Genomic DNA, 17,037 nt, shown 5'->3' with positions numbered 1-17,037 from the left:
TTTTTGTCACCTTAGTTGCATCTTTTGTGTATTCAAGTATTATTTTTATTCGTGGAAGGGATTCTCCTGCTATATTGACATTGTTTTCAATCTTGCTATTCCATTTATGAAGTGAAACAGTTTTCATAGCTTAATAAAAAACTTTTTGGGAAGTTGTATCTATTTAATTTTTCCTTTGGAATAAAATGTAAGCTTAACAAAAATCGATGATTTTGTTTTCCCAAACAGATTCAGTGAAGTAAACAAGGAAGAGTAAATCTCAAACAGAAAACATTTTCAAATTTTATTATTTTTAGTGGTGCATCGTTTTTAGAATATATTCATGCCCATCATGGTGTGCTGCTTCTGCCAATTCTGTGGGATAACTTTATTTCCATTTTATAAATGAGAAGAATGAGGCTCATAGAAAGTCATACAACCGGAAAAAGGCATGGTACATTTCAAATTATGTTTCTACCTTATGTCACCCTTTCCTATGAGACCAGCATCATCCTGATACCAAAACCTGCAGAGAGAGACACAACAAAAAAAGAAAACTTCAGGTCAATATCTTTGATGAATACTGTTGCAAAAATCCTCAATAAAATGCCGGCAAACTGAATTCAGCAGCACTTCAAAAAGCTAATCCAGCATGATCGACCAGGCTTTATCCCAGAGATGCAAGGTTGGTTAAATATATACAAATCAATAAATGTGAGTCATCACATAAACAGAACTAAAGACAATAGTCCCAGATGCAGGAAAAGACTTTTTATAAAATTCAACATCTCTTCATGTTAAAAATTTAATAAACTAGGTATTGAAGGAAAATACCCTAAAACAATAAGAGCCGTCTATGAGAGACCCAAAGCCAACATTATACTGAAAGAGGAAAAGGTAGAAAATTCCCTTTGCAAACTAGCACAAGACAAAGATGCCCTCTCTCACCACTCCTATTCAACATCATATTGGAAGTGCTGGCCAGAGCAATCAGGCAAGAGATAAAGATAAAAAGCATCCAAACAGGAAGAAAGAAAGTCAAACTATCTCTGCAGACGATGTAACTCTATGTCTAGAAAACCACATGGTCTCAACCCAAAAGCTCCTTCAGCCAATAAACAACTTCAGCAAAGTCTCAGCATACAAAATCGTTGTACAAAAATTATTAGCAATCCCATACACCAACAACAGCCAAGCTGAAACCCATGTCAGAAATGCAATTCTTTTTGTAACTTCCACAAAAAGAATAAAATACCTAAGAATATAGCTAATCAGGGAGGTGAAAATTTTCTACAATAAGAATTACAAACCGTTGCTCAAAAAATCAGAGATGACAGAAACAAATGAAAAAACATTCCATGCTAATGGATAGGAAGAATCAATACCATTAAAATAGCCACATTGCCTAAAGCAATGTACAGATTCAATGCTATTCCTATCAAACTATCAATGACATTCTTCACAGAACTAGAAAAAGCTATTTTTAAATTCATATGGATTTTTTTTTTTTTACTAGGCAAAGAACTTTATTAACCTTGGTTTCAAACTCGATTCCCAGGCTTCTTTGGCTTAATTAGTGGCAAACAATGAATTGTGTATAAGCAAAAACTGAAAAGAGATGCAGTGGCCAAAGGGCTTGGGCTTAAAAATATTAGAGTTCTAGATTTTATCAGATCCATAAACAAAAATTGCTTTAAAAGCAGTCATAATATAAAATAGCAGCTCCCAGTAACTTCTTCAAGTTTTATCTTCTTAAGTTGACTCAGTTCAGTTTGCCTCATCTTGGAAGCCTCATCAAAATTCTCCACAAGGTCTGGAACTTCATCATCTTCCTCCTCTCCAGTAGCACGTGGTACTTTTCCGTCCACAGACTGAACAGAGCTTCAGCCAGTCTCCTTAAACTAGTCAGTCTACACCAAGCTGGTTTAAGACACTAGATAGCATTTCTGTCAGCTGCTTTGTCTCAGCATGGCCTGTAATGGTGAAAGGGTTCGCGGCCAGAGATGCCTGAACTTTAGGGTTGTGAAAGTGGTTCACTGTTCCTTGGTTTGTGAACATATTTACCTCTTCAGTACCAGAGATATTGTTTACCCCTAACTTCTTTAAGGAGAACTGAAGTTTTTTTATCATCTGCTGTGGCTGCTGTATGAACCACCTTCTTCTTTCTGCGAGCAGTTCCTTTCCCACCAATGTGCATTTGTACCTGCAGTTTGGCAAGTTTTTCCTGATTCATGATTGTTTCTTTCATCTTGTCAGAGTGGAGAAGGGGCCACGCGGGGGACTACGGTTGGTGTTGAGGGGGTCTTGGGTGGACCAGCTGTGATTAGGAGCACACACACAGGGACACAAAATGGCCCCTCTCATGTGGAACTTTTAAAAGATCCCCATAGTCAAGGCAATACTAGGCAAAAGAACAAAACTGGAAGCATCACATTACCCTACTTCACACCATACTACAGGACTACTGTAACCAAAACAGCATGGTACTGGTACAAGAACAGACACGTAGACCAATGGAACAGAATAGAGAGCCCAGAAATAAGGCCACACACCTACGACCGTCTGATCTTGAACAAAGCCGACAAGCATGCGAGACGGGGAAAGGCTCCCTATTCAATAAATGGTGCTGGAATAACTGGCTAGCCATATGCAGAAGACTGAAACCGGACCCCTTCCTTATACCACAGACAAAAATTAACTCAAGTAGATTAAAGACTTAAATGTAAAACTCAATACTATAAAAAACTCTGGAAGACAATGTAGGCAATATTCTGGAGATAAGAACTGGCAAAGATTTCACGACAAAGACACCAAAAGCAATTGCAACAAAAGCAAACATTGACAAATGAAGTCTAATTGAACTAAAGAGCTTCTGCACAGCAAAAGAAACTATCAACAGAGTAAACAAATAACCTACAGAACGGGAGACAATATTTGCAAACTATGTATCTGACTAAGGTCTATTATCCAGCATCTATTAGCAACTTAAACAAGTTTACAAAACAAACCACCCCAAAACCACCCCATTAAAAAATGGTAAAGGACATGAACAGCCTGTTTTCAAAAGAAGTCATACATTCAGCCAACAAGCATATAAAAAAAAACTCCTCTTTGATTTTTTAAATAGTCGTTTGTATAATTGGTATTAGTTATTCTTTAAATGTTTGGTAGAATTCAGCAGTGATGTCATTGGGTCCTGGGTGTTACTTTGATGAGAGACCATTTATTACTGCTTTGATCTATTTATTCATCATTGATCTGGTCAGTTTTCTATTTTCTCCTGATTCAATCCTGATGTGTTCAATGTGTCCAGGAATTTACCCACTTCTAGGTTTTCCAATTTATTGGCATATAGTTGTTCATAATAAACTAATGATCATTTATATTTCTATGTTGCCAGGTGTAATGTTTCCTTTTTCATTTCTGATTTTATTTATTTGAATCTTCTCTATTTTTTTTTTGTTAGCCTAACTAAAGTTGTGTTGATTTTGTTTATCTTTTCAAAAAACCAACTTTTCGTTTTGTGGATCTTTTTATTAGTTTTTAGTTTCAATTTCATTTATTTCTGCTCAGATCCTAAAGGTACATCATTAGGTTATTTAGATTCTTTATATTGTTTTAATATAAGCATTCATTGCTGTAAATGTCTGTCTTAGTATCACTCTTCCTGTATCCCATAGTTTCTGGTATGTTGTGCTTCCATTTTCATGTTTTTCAAGAATTTTAAAAATTTCCTTCTTTATTTATTGACTCAGTAATCATTCAGGAACATTTTATTTAATTTCCATGTATTTGTATAATTTCCAAAGTTCATCTATATTTGTATAGTTTTGAAAGTTATTGATTTCTAGTTTTATTTCATTGTGGTCAGAAAAGAAACTTGCTATAATTTGAATAATTTTGAATTTTTTTGACTTGTTTTGTGTCCTAATATATGGTGTATCCTGGAAAATGTTCCATGTGTTGAGGAGAAAAGTAGGTATTCTGTAGTAGTTGGATGAAATGTTCTGTAAATGTCTATTAGGCCATATGGCCTAGAATGTTGTTTAACTCTGATGCTTTTTTGTTAAATTTCTGTCTGGATAATCTGTCCATTGCTGAAAGTGGGGTGCCCTAATATTTTTGTATTGCCATTTAGCTCTCCTTTTAGATCTTTTAAAATTTGCTTTATATATTTGGGTGTGCTGGTGTTGGGTGCGTGTATTTTTACTATTGTTATATCTTTTGGCTGAATTAACTCTTTTATCATTATATAATGATCTTCTTTGGCTCTTTTTACAATTTTTGACTTATAGTCTGTTTTATCTGATATAAGTATAGCTACTCCTGCTCTTTTTTGGTTTCTATTTGCATGGACTTTTTCCATCCCTTCACTTTCAGTTTGTATGCCCTTATAGGTGAAGTGAGCTTCCTGTTTTCAGCATATGGTTGGGCCTTGTTATTTATTTCATTCATCTACTCTTTATCTTTTAGTTGAAGAATTTAGTCCATTTACATTTAATGGTATATTGATAAGAACTTACTGTTGCCATTTGGCTACTTGTTTTCTTGTTATTTTGTAACCCCTCTTTCTTTTTTTACTGTATTTCTTTGTGGCCAAGTGATTTTTCTCTAATATTAGCTTGGTGTAAAAGTTATTGTGGTTTTGGACCATAAATTTTAAATCAGTATAACTGGGCTCAAACACATCTTTATTAATCAAAATAGGAACCGTTACAATCAACACATTTTTGCCAACAAGAAGTAAGTTCATTTATTCCTATAGCATAAAACTCTGTGCCTTGGGATTTGATGAACTCTTGGAAAGGATTTTCTGCATCTTGCTGGTTGTGAAAGCATTTTCTCTGCAAAAAGTTGTTGAGATGCTTGAAGAAGTGGAAGTCAGTTGGCAAGAGTTCAGGTGAATAAGGCAGATGAAGCAAAACTTCATAGCCTAATTAAACTTTTGAAGTGTTGCTTGTGCGATATGCAGTCAGGCATTGTCAAAAGAAGAATTGAGCCCTTTCTGTTAAACAGTGCCAGCTGCAGGTGTTGCAGTTTTCAGTGCATCCCACTGATTTGCTGAGCATACTTCTCTGGATAATGGTTTTACTGAGATTCAGAAAGCTGTAGTGGATCAGATTGGCAGCAAAACACCAAACAGTGACCATTACCTTTTTTCTTGGTGGAAGTTTGACTTTGGTAAATGCTTTGGAGCATCTCTCAGTCCAACCACTGAGCTGGTCTTCACTGGTTGTCATATAAAATCCACTTTTCATCACATATCACAATCCAATCCAGAAATAGTACATTGTTGTTGCATAGAATAAGAGAAGATGACACTTCAAAATGATGATTTTTTTTTCCTATCAGCTCATGAGACACCCACTTATCAAGCTTTCTCACTTTTCCAATTTGCTTCAAATGCTGAATGCCCATAGAATAGTTGACATTGAGTTCTTTTGCAACTTCTCGTGTAGTTGTAACAGGATGTTTCGATGATTGCTCTCAATTGGTTGTTGTCAACTTCTGATGGCCAGCCAGTATGCTCCTCTTCTTCAAGGCTCCTTGCATCCTTTGCAAAACTTCTCAAACCACCACTGCACTGTATTTTCCTTAGCAGTTTCTTAGCCAAAAGCATTGTTGATGTTGTGAGTTTTCTCTGCTGCTTTACAACCTATTTTGAACTTGAAATATAAGGTTGTTTGAATTTGCTTTTTGTCTAACATCATTTCTGTTGTCTAAAATAGACGTAAATAAACAGCAAGTAATAAGTCATTAACAAAAAAAAGTGAGAAGTGCGCATTAAAATTATATATAACATAACCACATTTAACAGTGTATTTCAATATCAAATGGCAAATTTCAATAATGCAAAAACCATAATTACATTTGCACCAACCCAATAGTATGTTATAATTTATTTCTTTTTATTTGTATCTGTTATAGGTTTTTTTTTGTGATTACTATGAGGCTTATAAAAAACATCCTACAGTTATAACAAGTAGTTAAAACTGATTCAAGTTAACTTTAACTGCAGAAAAAGAAAAGAAACAAACAAAAGCAAACAAAACTTGTACACATTAACTCTCTTCTCCAGCATTTTGAATTTTTAACATCACAGTTTATGTTTTGTATATTGCCTGTCTTAACAAATTGTTGTAGTTATTATTTTTAATATTTTTGTATTATAGTCTTCTTATTAAATTTGTATGTGGTTAAACACCATGATTACAATATTAAAATAATAATCACACTATCATCTTCTTCTTTCCATTTGGAGAACTCCCTTTAGCATTTCTTTATTTTTAATTTTTGTGGGTACATAGTAGGTACCTATATTTATGGGATACAAGAGATATTTTGATACAGGCATGCAATGCATAATAACCACATTAGGGTAAATAGGGTATCCATTCCCCGAAGCATTTATCCTTTTTGTTACAAACAATCCAATTATACTCTTTTAGTTATTTTAAAATGTACACTTTAGTTATAATTGACTATAGTCACCTTGTTGTGCTTCAAATATTAGGTCTTATTCATTTTTTTCTAACTATCTTTTTGTACCGATTAAACATTCCCACTACCTCCCCATCATTTCCCCACTACCCTTCTCAGCCTCTGGTAACCATCCTTCCACACTCTTATCTCTGTGAGTTCAATTGTTTTAACTTTTAGCTCCCACAAATAAGTGTGAACATGGAATGTTTTTCTGTGCCTGGCTTATTTCCCTTAAGATAATGGCCTCTAGTTGCATCCATGTTGTTACAAATTATAGGACCTCATTCTTTTTTATGGCTGAATAGAACTCCATGTGTATATGTTCCACATTTTCTTTATCTATTTATCTGTTCACAGGCACTTAAATTGCTTCCAAATTTTGGCTATTCTGAACAGTGCTGCAATAAACATGGGAGGGCAGATATCTCTTTGATATACTGATTTTCTTTATTTTAGGTATAAAGCTCCCAGTGGGATTTATGGATCATATGGTAACTATTTTTCTTTTTTTGACAAACTTCCAAACTGCTCTCCATAAAGGTTATACTAATTTACATTCCTGCCAACAGCATATGAGGGTTCCTTTTTCTCCACATCCTCACCAGAATTTGCTATTGGCTGACTTTTGGATCAATGCTCTTTTAACTGGGAAAGATGATATATTGTTGTAGTTTTGATTTACTTTTCTCTGATGATCAGTGATATTGAGCACTTTTTTATATATATGTTTGCCATTTGTACATCTTCTTTTAAGAAATGCCTTTGCAAATATTTTGCCCCTCTTTTAATCAGATTGTTAAATTTTTTTCCTGTAGAGTTGTTTGAGCTACTTATATATTCTGGTTATTAATTCCTTGTCAGATAGATAGTTGGCAAATATTTTCTCTCATTATATAGATTATCGCTTTGCTTTGTTGATTGTTTCTTTTGCTGTGCAGATGCTTTTTAACTTGATGTGATTTCATTTGCCATTTTTGCATCGTTTGCCTGTGCTTGTGAGGTATTACTCAAGAAATCTTTGCCCACTCCTGTCCTGGAGAGTTTTCCTGATGTTTTCTTGTCATAGTTTTATAGTTTGAAGTCAAACATTTAAGACTTTAACCCATTTTGATTTGATTTTTGTATATAGCATGATATAGAGTTCTAGCTTCATTCTTCTGCATATGTATATCCAATTTTCCCAGCACCATTTATTGAAGAAAAATAAACGTATTATTATTACTATTATTAATAATAAATGTAGTATTAAGAACAATAAATGTGTATCCTCAATGTATGTTCATTGTCAAAAATGAATTCACTATAGGTGTATGAATTTTTTCTGGATTCTCTATTCTGTTCCATTGGTCTATGTGTCTGTTTTTATGCCAGTACCATGCTGTTTTTGTTTCTATATCTCTGGAGTAAAATTTGAAGTCGAATAATGTGATTTCTCAGTTTCGTTGTTTTTGCTCAGGATAACTTTGGTTATTCTGGGTCTTTTGTGATTCCATGTAAATTTTAGGATTGTTTTTTTCTATCTATGAAGAATGTCATTGGTATTTTGACAGAGATTGCAATGAATCTGTAGATTGCTTTGAGTAGTATAGACATTGTAACGATATTGATTCTTCCGATCCATGAACATGGAATCTTTTATCATTTTTTTTTTTTTGGTGTCTTCTTCGATTTCTTTCAGCAGTGTTTTATAGCTTTCATTATACAAATATTTCACTTCTTTGGTTAATTTCTAGGTATTTTATTTTATTTGTAGGTATTGTAAATGAGATTACTTTATTTCTTTTTCAGATTGTTCATTGTTGGCATATAGAAATGTTGCTGATTTTATATATCGATTTTGTATCCAGCAACTTTGCTGAATTTGTCTATCAGTTCTAATAGTTCTCTTGTGGAGTCTTTAGGTTTTTCCAATTTGAGATTATATAATCTGCAAACAAGGATAATTTGACTTCTCCCTTTCCAATTTAGAAACCCTTTATTTCTTTCTGCTGTTTGATTTCTCTAGCTAGGACTTCCAGTACTATGTTAAATAACATGTTGAAAGTGGACATCCTTGTCATGTTTTATATCTTACAGGAAAGGGTTTCAGTTTTTCCTCATTCAGTATAATACTAGCTGTGAGTCTGTCATATATTTCTTTTATTATATTGAGGTATGGTCCTTCAATATCCAGTTTTTTAAGGATTTTCATCATGAAGGCATGTTGAATTTTATAAAATGCTTTGTCAACACTTGATAAAATGGTCATATGGTTTTTGTTCTTGATCCTGTTGATATGATGTATCACGTTGACTGATTCACATATGTTGAACCATTCTTGAATCCCTGGAATAAATAGCACTAGGTCATAATGAATGCTCTTCCTAATTTGTTGTTGAATTTGGTTTACTAGTATTTTGTTGAGGATTTTTGCACCAAAATTTGTTAATGATATTGGCCTATAGTTTGTTTGTCACTTAATATGTCTTTGTCTGGTTTTGGTGCCAGATAATCTTGGCCTCCTAGAATAAGTGTGGAAGTTTTCCTTCCTCCTTTATTTTTCAAAATAGTTTGAGTAGGATTGGTATTAAATTGTCCTCCTTTAAATGTTTGGTAATATTCAGCAGTGAAACCATTGGGTCCTAGACCTCTCTTTGCTGGGAGTCTTTTTATTATGGCTTCGTTCTGATTGCTTGTTATTGGTCTGTTCAGGTTTTGGATTTCTTTATGGTTCAATCTTGGTAAGTTGTGTATGTCTAGGAATTTGTCTATTTCTTCTAGATTTTCTAATTTATTGACATATAGTTGCTTATAATTGCCAATAATGATCCTTTGAATTTCTGCAGTATCAGATATAATGTCTTGTTTTTCGACCTCTGATTTTACTTATCTGGCTCTTCTTTCTTTTTTTTTTTCTTAGTTGCTCTTCTCTAAAGGTTTGTCAATTTGATTTCTTAAAAACAATTTTTTGTTTCCGTGATCTTTTATGTTGTTTTCCTCATTTCCTTTTTTGTTTTGTTTTGAGACAGAGTCTCACTCTGTCACCCAGGCTGAGTGCAGTGGCGCAATTTTGGCTCACTGCAACCTCTGCCTCCTGGGTTCAAGCAATTCTCCTGCCTCAGCCTTCTGATTAGCTGGGATTACAGGCACACACTACTATGCCTAGCTGGTTTTTGTATTTTTAGTAGAGACAGGGTTTCACCATGTTTGTCAGGCTGGTCTCGAACTCCAGACCTTGTGATCCACCCACCTCAGCCTCCCAAAGTGTTGGGATTACAGGCGTGAGCCACCACACCCGGCCTGTTTTCCTCATTTCAATTTCATTTATTTCTGCTCTGATCTTTATTATTTGTTTTCTTCTACTAATTTTGATTTGGTTTGCTCTTATTTTTCTAGTTCTTTTTTTTTTTTGTCAGTGTTGCGATAAGGTCTTGCTGTGTTGCCTAGGCCCAAGTACAGTGGTGTGATCATAGCTCACTGCAGCCTCCAGATCCTGGGCTCAAGTGTTCCTCCTAGTCTGAGCTTCTTGAGTAGCTATGACTACAAGTGTGCACCACCATGCCTGCCCAATTTTAAATTTTTTTGTAGTGACAGGGTCTTGCCATATTGCCCAGGCTGGTCTTGAATTCTGAGCCTCAAGTGGTCCTCCTGTCTTGGCCTCTGAAAATGCTGGAATTATAGGCATGAGCCACTGCACCTGGCCTTCCATAATAATTTTGACCAGGTCCCTATTGATTGTATCAAGTTGTGTAAAATCTCATACTACTATAAGCGACACTGTAATGAGCATCTTTCTCCATGTTTCTTTTTACCCAATCCTGAGTGTATCTATTCTGTGAGATAAATTCCTAGAAGTAAAACAGCTGTGTCAAAGGGCATGCAAATTTTTATTTATTCATTTATTTTGAGACGGGATCTTGCTCTGTCACACAGGCTGGAGTGCAGTGGCGCAACCTCTGCCTCCTGGGTTCAAGCAGTTCTTCTGCCTCAGCCTCCAGAGTAACTGGGATTACAGGCCCATGCCACCACAACCAGACAGTGTTTCACCATGTTGACCAGGCTGGTCTTGAACCCTTGACCTTGTGATCTGCCCTCGGACTTCCAAAGTGCTGGGATTACAGGCAAATTTTTTATTTTTATAGATATTGCCAAGTTGTTTTCAAAAGAGTTTATACCAGTTTATGCTCCAGTACCAGTGTGTAAGCGTGCCTCTTTTCTCATGTCTCAGCTCTTGGGTGTTCTAATACATAAAAATAATATCGCAAATATGGGTTGGTTTTTTTTGTTTTGTTTTGGTTTTGTTTTTGTTTTAGACAGGGTCTTACTCTGTCACCCAGGCTAGAGTGCAGTGATGCACTCTCAGCCCACTGCAGGCTCAAATTCCTGGGCTCAAGCAATCCTCTGCCTCAGCCTCCCAAGTAGCTGGGGCTACAAGAAGTACACACTACCACACCCAGCTAATTTAAAAAAAATTTTTTTTTTGTAGAGATGTTGTCTCACTATGTTGACCAGGCTGATTTCGAACTCCTGGCCTCAAGTGACCCTCCCACTTTGACCTCCCAGAGTGCTGGGATTACAGGCAGAGCCACTCTACTGGGTCTCTAATGGTGTGGGTTGTTTGGTTGTTTGATTGAGACAAGGTTTTGCTCTGTCACCCTAGAAGTGCAATGGCATGAACACAGCTCACTGCAGCCTTGACCTGCTGGGATCAAGCTATCCTCCCACTTCAGCCTCCTTTGTATCTGAGACCACAGGTGCACGCCACCATGCGTGGCTAATTTTTTTGATTCTTTATAGAGACAGGGTCTTACTTTGTTGCCCAGACTGGACTCAAATTCATTTCCTCTTTCATTTGCTGAAGTGATCCTCTGGCCTCAGCCTCTCAGAGCACTGGGATTCCAAGCATGAGCCAGTGCACCCAGCCTCAAATGGTGGTTTCATTTGAAATTCTTTACTTATGAGTAAGACTGGACATCAAGAATAGGGCACTCCCAAGTCTAAAACCCTTTGGTTAGAATAAGTGCCCTTTTTTTCCCCTCCAGCAAATGCAATGAAGTCAGAGCACTTGACTCTCCAAGAATGTCACCTTTCCTCATATCTTCATTATCACAGCTATCATCTCGAAGGCACCTATGTAACCACTGACTGCAAAACGAAGCAGAATTTTTACATCAGTCACAGAATAGTTTCTGCTACTGAAAAATTTCTGATCCTTGTAAAATAAAAAAAAAAAAAAAAAAAAGTGTCTTAAAAGTACACTTGTGGGCCGGGTGCAGTGGCTCACACCTGTAATCCCAGCACTTTGAGAGGCCAAGGTGGGTGGATCATGAATTCAGGAGTTCAAGACCAGCCTAGCCAAGATGGTGAAACCTCATCTCTACTAAAAATACAAAAATTAGGCCGGGCGCAGTGGCTCACGCCTGTAATCCNTGACCTCATAATCCGCCCACCTCAGCTTCCCAAAGTGCTGGGATTACAGGCGTGAGCCACAATGCCGGCTGTTTTTCTAGTTCTTTAAGATGCATTGTTAAATTGCCTATTTGCAGTTTTTCTTCTTTTTTGATGTAGATATTTATAGCTATAAACTTCCCTCTTAGTACTGCTTACACTGTATCCCATATAATTTGTTATGCCGTGTTTTCACTATCATTTGTTTCAAGACATTTTTCAGTTTCCTTCTAAATGTATTCATTCACCCACTGGTCATTCAGGAGCATATCGTTTAACTTCTGTGTGTTTGCATAGTTATAAAAATTCCTCATGTTATTAATTTCTTGTTTTATTTCATTGTGATCAGAGAAGACGCTTAATATTATTCCAGGTTTTTTTAATGTTATAAGACTTGTTTTGTTACCTAACATATGGGCTATCCTTGTGAATGATCCATGTGCTGAGGAAATTATGTGTATTCTGCAGCCACTGAATGAAATGTTCTATAAATATCTATTGGATCCATTTTGTCTTTAGTACAGATTAAGTCCAATGTTTCTTTGTAGATTTTCTTTTCACCATTTCTTGTAGATGGTTTTGTCTGGTAATAATAAATTCCCTCCATGTTTTTTGTTTGTTTGCTGTTTCTGGTTTTTTGGGTTGCTGTTTTCGTTTATTTGTGGTCTGGGAAAGTCTTTAGTTTTCCTTCGTTTATGAGGGATATTTTTACTGGGTACAGCATTTTTGGTTGACATTTTTTTTTTTTCCTGCAGCATTCTGAGCATATTATCCCATTCCTTCCTGGCCTGTAGGGTTTCTGAGAAGTCTCCTTCTAGTTGTATTGGATCTCCTTTGTAAGTTGTTTGCTTTTTTTCTCTTTCTGGTTTCAGGATTCTTTCTCTTTGACCTTAGAGAATTTGATTATATCTTGGGGTATTCTTATTTGACTGAATCTAATTGGTAACTTTTGACTTTCCTGCACCTGGATACTTATAACTCTCTTCAGGTTTGTACCTTTCTCTGTTACTACATTTTTTTCATATTGTCTCTATACCTTTCTATATCAGTTTCCTCTTTAAATCTGGTAACTCAAATATTTGCTCTTTGATGTCCTGTAGATCCCATAAACTTTGTTCATTCCTTTTTCATTCTTTTTTTCTTTACTGATTGTATATTTTCAAAGAGTCTGTCATCAGGCACACTGATTCTCTCTTCTGTTTGATTAATCCAGTTATTTGTGCTCTCTCTTACATTTTTCACTTCACTCATTGTATGTTTTCAGCTCCAAGGTTGATTTTTAAAATTTTTGATTTCTCTATGTAATTTCTCTGATAAATTTTTGAATGGATTTTCTGTGTTCTTTAATTTTGTTGTTCATCCTTATAACAGCTATTTTGAATTATTTGTCTAAGAGATCAAACCTCTCTATCCCTTTAGGGTTGGTCTCTGGCATCTTGTCTGTTTGGCACATCCATATTTCCCTGAAAGTTCTTGATTCAGAATGTGAAAGGGCAACAATATCTGTGCATTGAGGAATTAGGTATTTATTTTAGTCTTTAAAGGATGATTTTGTTCATGCTTGTCCTTCTTCAGAGGGCCTTCCAGAGATTCTAAGCTGACTGACTATTGTGTTCCCTGAGCCTGTCACAGATGAAGGTGTATCAGCACTAGAGGATGCTCTAAGCCCAGCCTTGCCCACAAGTCTCACAAATGCTCGGAGGTTGATGTGGCCAGATGGATTTGAGGAGAATGCAAGGACAGTAATGGGGCTGTGTGGGAATGCTGACCAAGGAACTGAGTGCAGAAGACTGTCCTAGTGGCCCATAAGGGTATCCCTGCCACCAGGCCTCTGACCAGGTGGAATGGGTCCATTACTGAAGTGAGAGGGGCTGGATTTGAGACTGAGCATTTGGGGATCTTCTGTGAGAAGAAGTGGAAATGCATCATCCAGCAGGTCCCTGCACAGATGGGATAGTTCCTCAACTGCAGCAGGAGAGGCTGGAGCTGAGACTGGGGCCCCTTGAAATCTCCTATGGGACAGAGGCTGGAGAGCCTGGTCATAGCTGAGAAAAGTATGCATCTCCCAGCATGTGCCTGTACAGATTGGATGGTTCTCCTACTGCAGTGAAAGGGCCAGGGCTGAGACTAGACCGCCTTGGGATCTGCTGTGAGATAGAGGTAGATGAGCCTTTCAGAGAGGCTCAGACTGCCAGGTTTGACGTATGGGCAAGTCTTTCTCTAAGCTGGGACTTTAACTGAGGAAGGCTGGAATAGTGCCTCAGGGCAACTTTTGGGTTCACTGCCAAGACCAATGTCAGCGAGCTGATGAGCCTTTCTACCAAGGCAGTAGCGTACACAGTTCTTTCTGGTCCCCTTGGCAGATGATTTTGGTTGTGGGTTTAAGGCCAAATGGGGCAGTAGCCAAGCCCCTTCAGGGACTGGGCTGTTTCTGGGCTTGAACCCAGAAGCAAGTTTGGCAGAGCAGATCTGTCAGCTGGGTATTGGTCTGCACTCTCAAAATGACCCTCCTAGGTCGTGGACTCTGCTAGGATTTCACAGACTCCTTGAATTCTAAGGCTCACATAGAGAAACTGTTTACTGTGGATAGGTACAGAATTGTTGTTATGGGGGAACATAGGCAGGTTACCTTCTATCCTGCCATCTTGGTGACATTATCCCCACAGAAGACAGTTTTAAAACTGAAAGAAAATTTGAAATCTTGTAGTTTAATCTTTCCATTTACATTTAAGATATTTGAAGCCTAAGTGAGTTTAATCAGTTTTTTAAAAAGGTCTGACATGTGGGCCTGAATTAGGTTCAATGGGGACGTGAACGTAAGTGTTATAACGTCCTGTCTTTTTTTTTTAAAGGCTAGTCAAGTAAAGCAGTGGGAGAACATCCTGTCTTTAAGAAGCTTATAATTGTGTAATGATGAGGTTCAAACAAAAATAATGGTGATCAGCAGTACACGGTGTGGACTTTAATTTTGTACTCAATCACATACAAACTCAAAGTCCAGCTTCTGATCTTACTATCTGTGTGATCATGGACCAACTTATTAGATTCTTTTAGCTTCATTTTTTTCATCTGTTCAAACAGAGGTAACAATATCTAATATTAATGAAAGCCAGTATTTATTGAGCACTAAGCACTGACATGGTGCCTCAGCCTCCCAAGTAGCTAGGATTACAAGCGTGCACCACCATGCCTGTAAGGCACTATGTAACTATATGTCAGGCACTGTGCTAGGTAAGCATTTCACATGTGTTATCACCTTTAATCCTTGCATGAACCTATGTGAGGTGATATTGTTACAATTTTATAGAGGAGGAAAATAGGGTTACGAGAGATTTACTATTGTTGATTTATTTAACGGATTTTTACTGAGCATCTACCAATGCTAGACGTTATGCTAAAATACCAGAAATGCAACTATGAGTAGGATGCGATGGGATTTATTCATTCAACAGATTTTTATTGAGCATCTACTGATGCTAGACATTATGCTAAAATACCAGAAATGCAACTATGTGTACAGGATGCAATACAGAAGAAGTAAAACACTGTAAATCAGTTTTGAAGAGGTAGACAAGTCTCTAAGGTCTAGCTCTAAAGTCACCCTCATTCTCAGGAACTCATATAAGTCCTTCAGCAAAACTCCCAGGGGAATTAATGTTCATTTTCTCCTCCTGGCACCTGTTTTCCTTCTTCTTTCTTTTGTCTTATATTAAATTTCATGACCGTGTAGCCAGTTAGATTGAGCACTTCTTACTAGCAGAGACCACATATTACTCATCTTTAGTTTCTTTATATTATGTTGCTCAATGTGACTGCTGCATGTATGGATGGAGCAACGAGTCAATAAATCTCTCTGTTGGCTATTTTTGTCCCTTGATGACCAAGCCCTCCCTAAAGGACATAAATTATTCATCTTAAATGTCTTTTTTATCTTTTAACATATTTGTACCTTATTCTTATTTCCTTCAGGCTGTGAAACAGAGCTGTTTATGTGAGCTAAATTTTGTTGTATTCTAAGCTAGAAGTAATTTGGAATTTGGGGTCTGCTGTCATCTTAGGATTAAATTGGATGATCTTCAGTCATATTTCTAATTGGTTCAACTGTCTATTATTAATATGGTTATCAAGTTGTTGGCCTTAAAATACTAGTCTTTCCCAAAACAAGTACAAGGTTTAAAAGTATATTAAAAATTTGAAAGATTTGAAACCTTTCCGTTGGCTTTGTTTTTAAGTCAAATTAAAAATAGGCAAAGTAGAATTCAGGAAGCCTTTTTTGAGATTGGGTGTCTTATGATACTTCATATAATTGTTTACAAATGTTAAAAATCAAATTCAAATGTGAAAGGCAATTAGTAATTATACATTGGCTAATTGGCATACTACCAAAGAAACATCAAGTGAGATAAAGGGATAATTTTTTTCAAATGTTGTAGCTACTTTAATTGTAAAGATCCTTAATAAAAACAGTTTAAAGCATCAAGTACCTTCTAGATTTTGAGCCTTTGAACATAATTTTACCCAAGTTTTTAGCACATTCATGATTGCCAAAGACTCACTTGGAACAATCCTAATAAGGGCTGCTTGCCAGAGTCAGGAAAATCCATCCAAGCCCTAAAAGTAGTGTAATAAACCCCACCTGTCCTCTCTATTGCCTGTTTGGTTAGACTGCCCTGAGGAGCCCAAATCAAGAAGGAACAAAGTGTTTTTGTTGTGGACTGCCTGCTTGTGATCTAAGAGAACACTTAAGAATCTGAGAAATCTAGGGAAAATGGCAAGCAATGATCTGTGTGGCTGATAGAACAACAAGGCCAAGACAAATTCAGAGACCTTGGGGATATTTTGAACCTCTTTACAAAGCTAATCGCAAATCAGTAGCTTTGAAAGGGACCGTGGAGAAATGACTGGCTGAATCCCCTTATTTTGTTCTGTTTTATTTTATATTAAATATAAAATATGACCAGCATCAGGGCAGGATGCGGCTTGCCCGAAGTCTCTCAACTACCAAGTGGCAAAGCCAGGAACACTCAAACCTGGGTCTTCTGGTTCCAAGTTCACTGCTCTTTAATCTGAATGAAGTGAGAATGCTTTTCATGTGTGTTTTTAAGAACCTTTAAAAAAAATGTAAAGTACTTTCTTTTGACTTGGATT

The 17,037-nt window shown here is 36.6% G+C and overlaps 1 protein-coding gene and 1 pseudogene across 2 annotated transcripts in view; one reads left to right on the top strand and one right to left on the bottom strand.

Annotated features, from left to right (window-relative positions):
* ADAMTSL1 (ADAMTS like 1) overlaps nt 1–17,037 on the top strand; it is a 330,890-nt gene that overhangs the window by 10,867 nt on the left and 302,986 nt on the right. The gene's annotated exons all lie outside the window — the stretch shown is intronic.
* Nucleotides 1,683–2,227, bottom strand: LOC108284023 (annotated as a pseudogene).

Source organism: Cebus imitator, unplaced genomic scaffold (genome assembly GCF_001604975.1).
Source record: "Cebus imitator isolate Cc_AM_T3 unplaced genomic scaffold, Cebus_imitator-1.0 Scaffold267, whole genome shotgun sequence".
Lineage (NCBI taxonomy): Eukaryota > Metazoa > Chordata > Mammalia > Primates > Cebidae > Cebus > Cebus imitator.
Note: the sequence above shows the minus strand (reverse complement) of the source record. Positions and strands in the feature narration are given on the sequence as shown.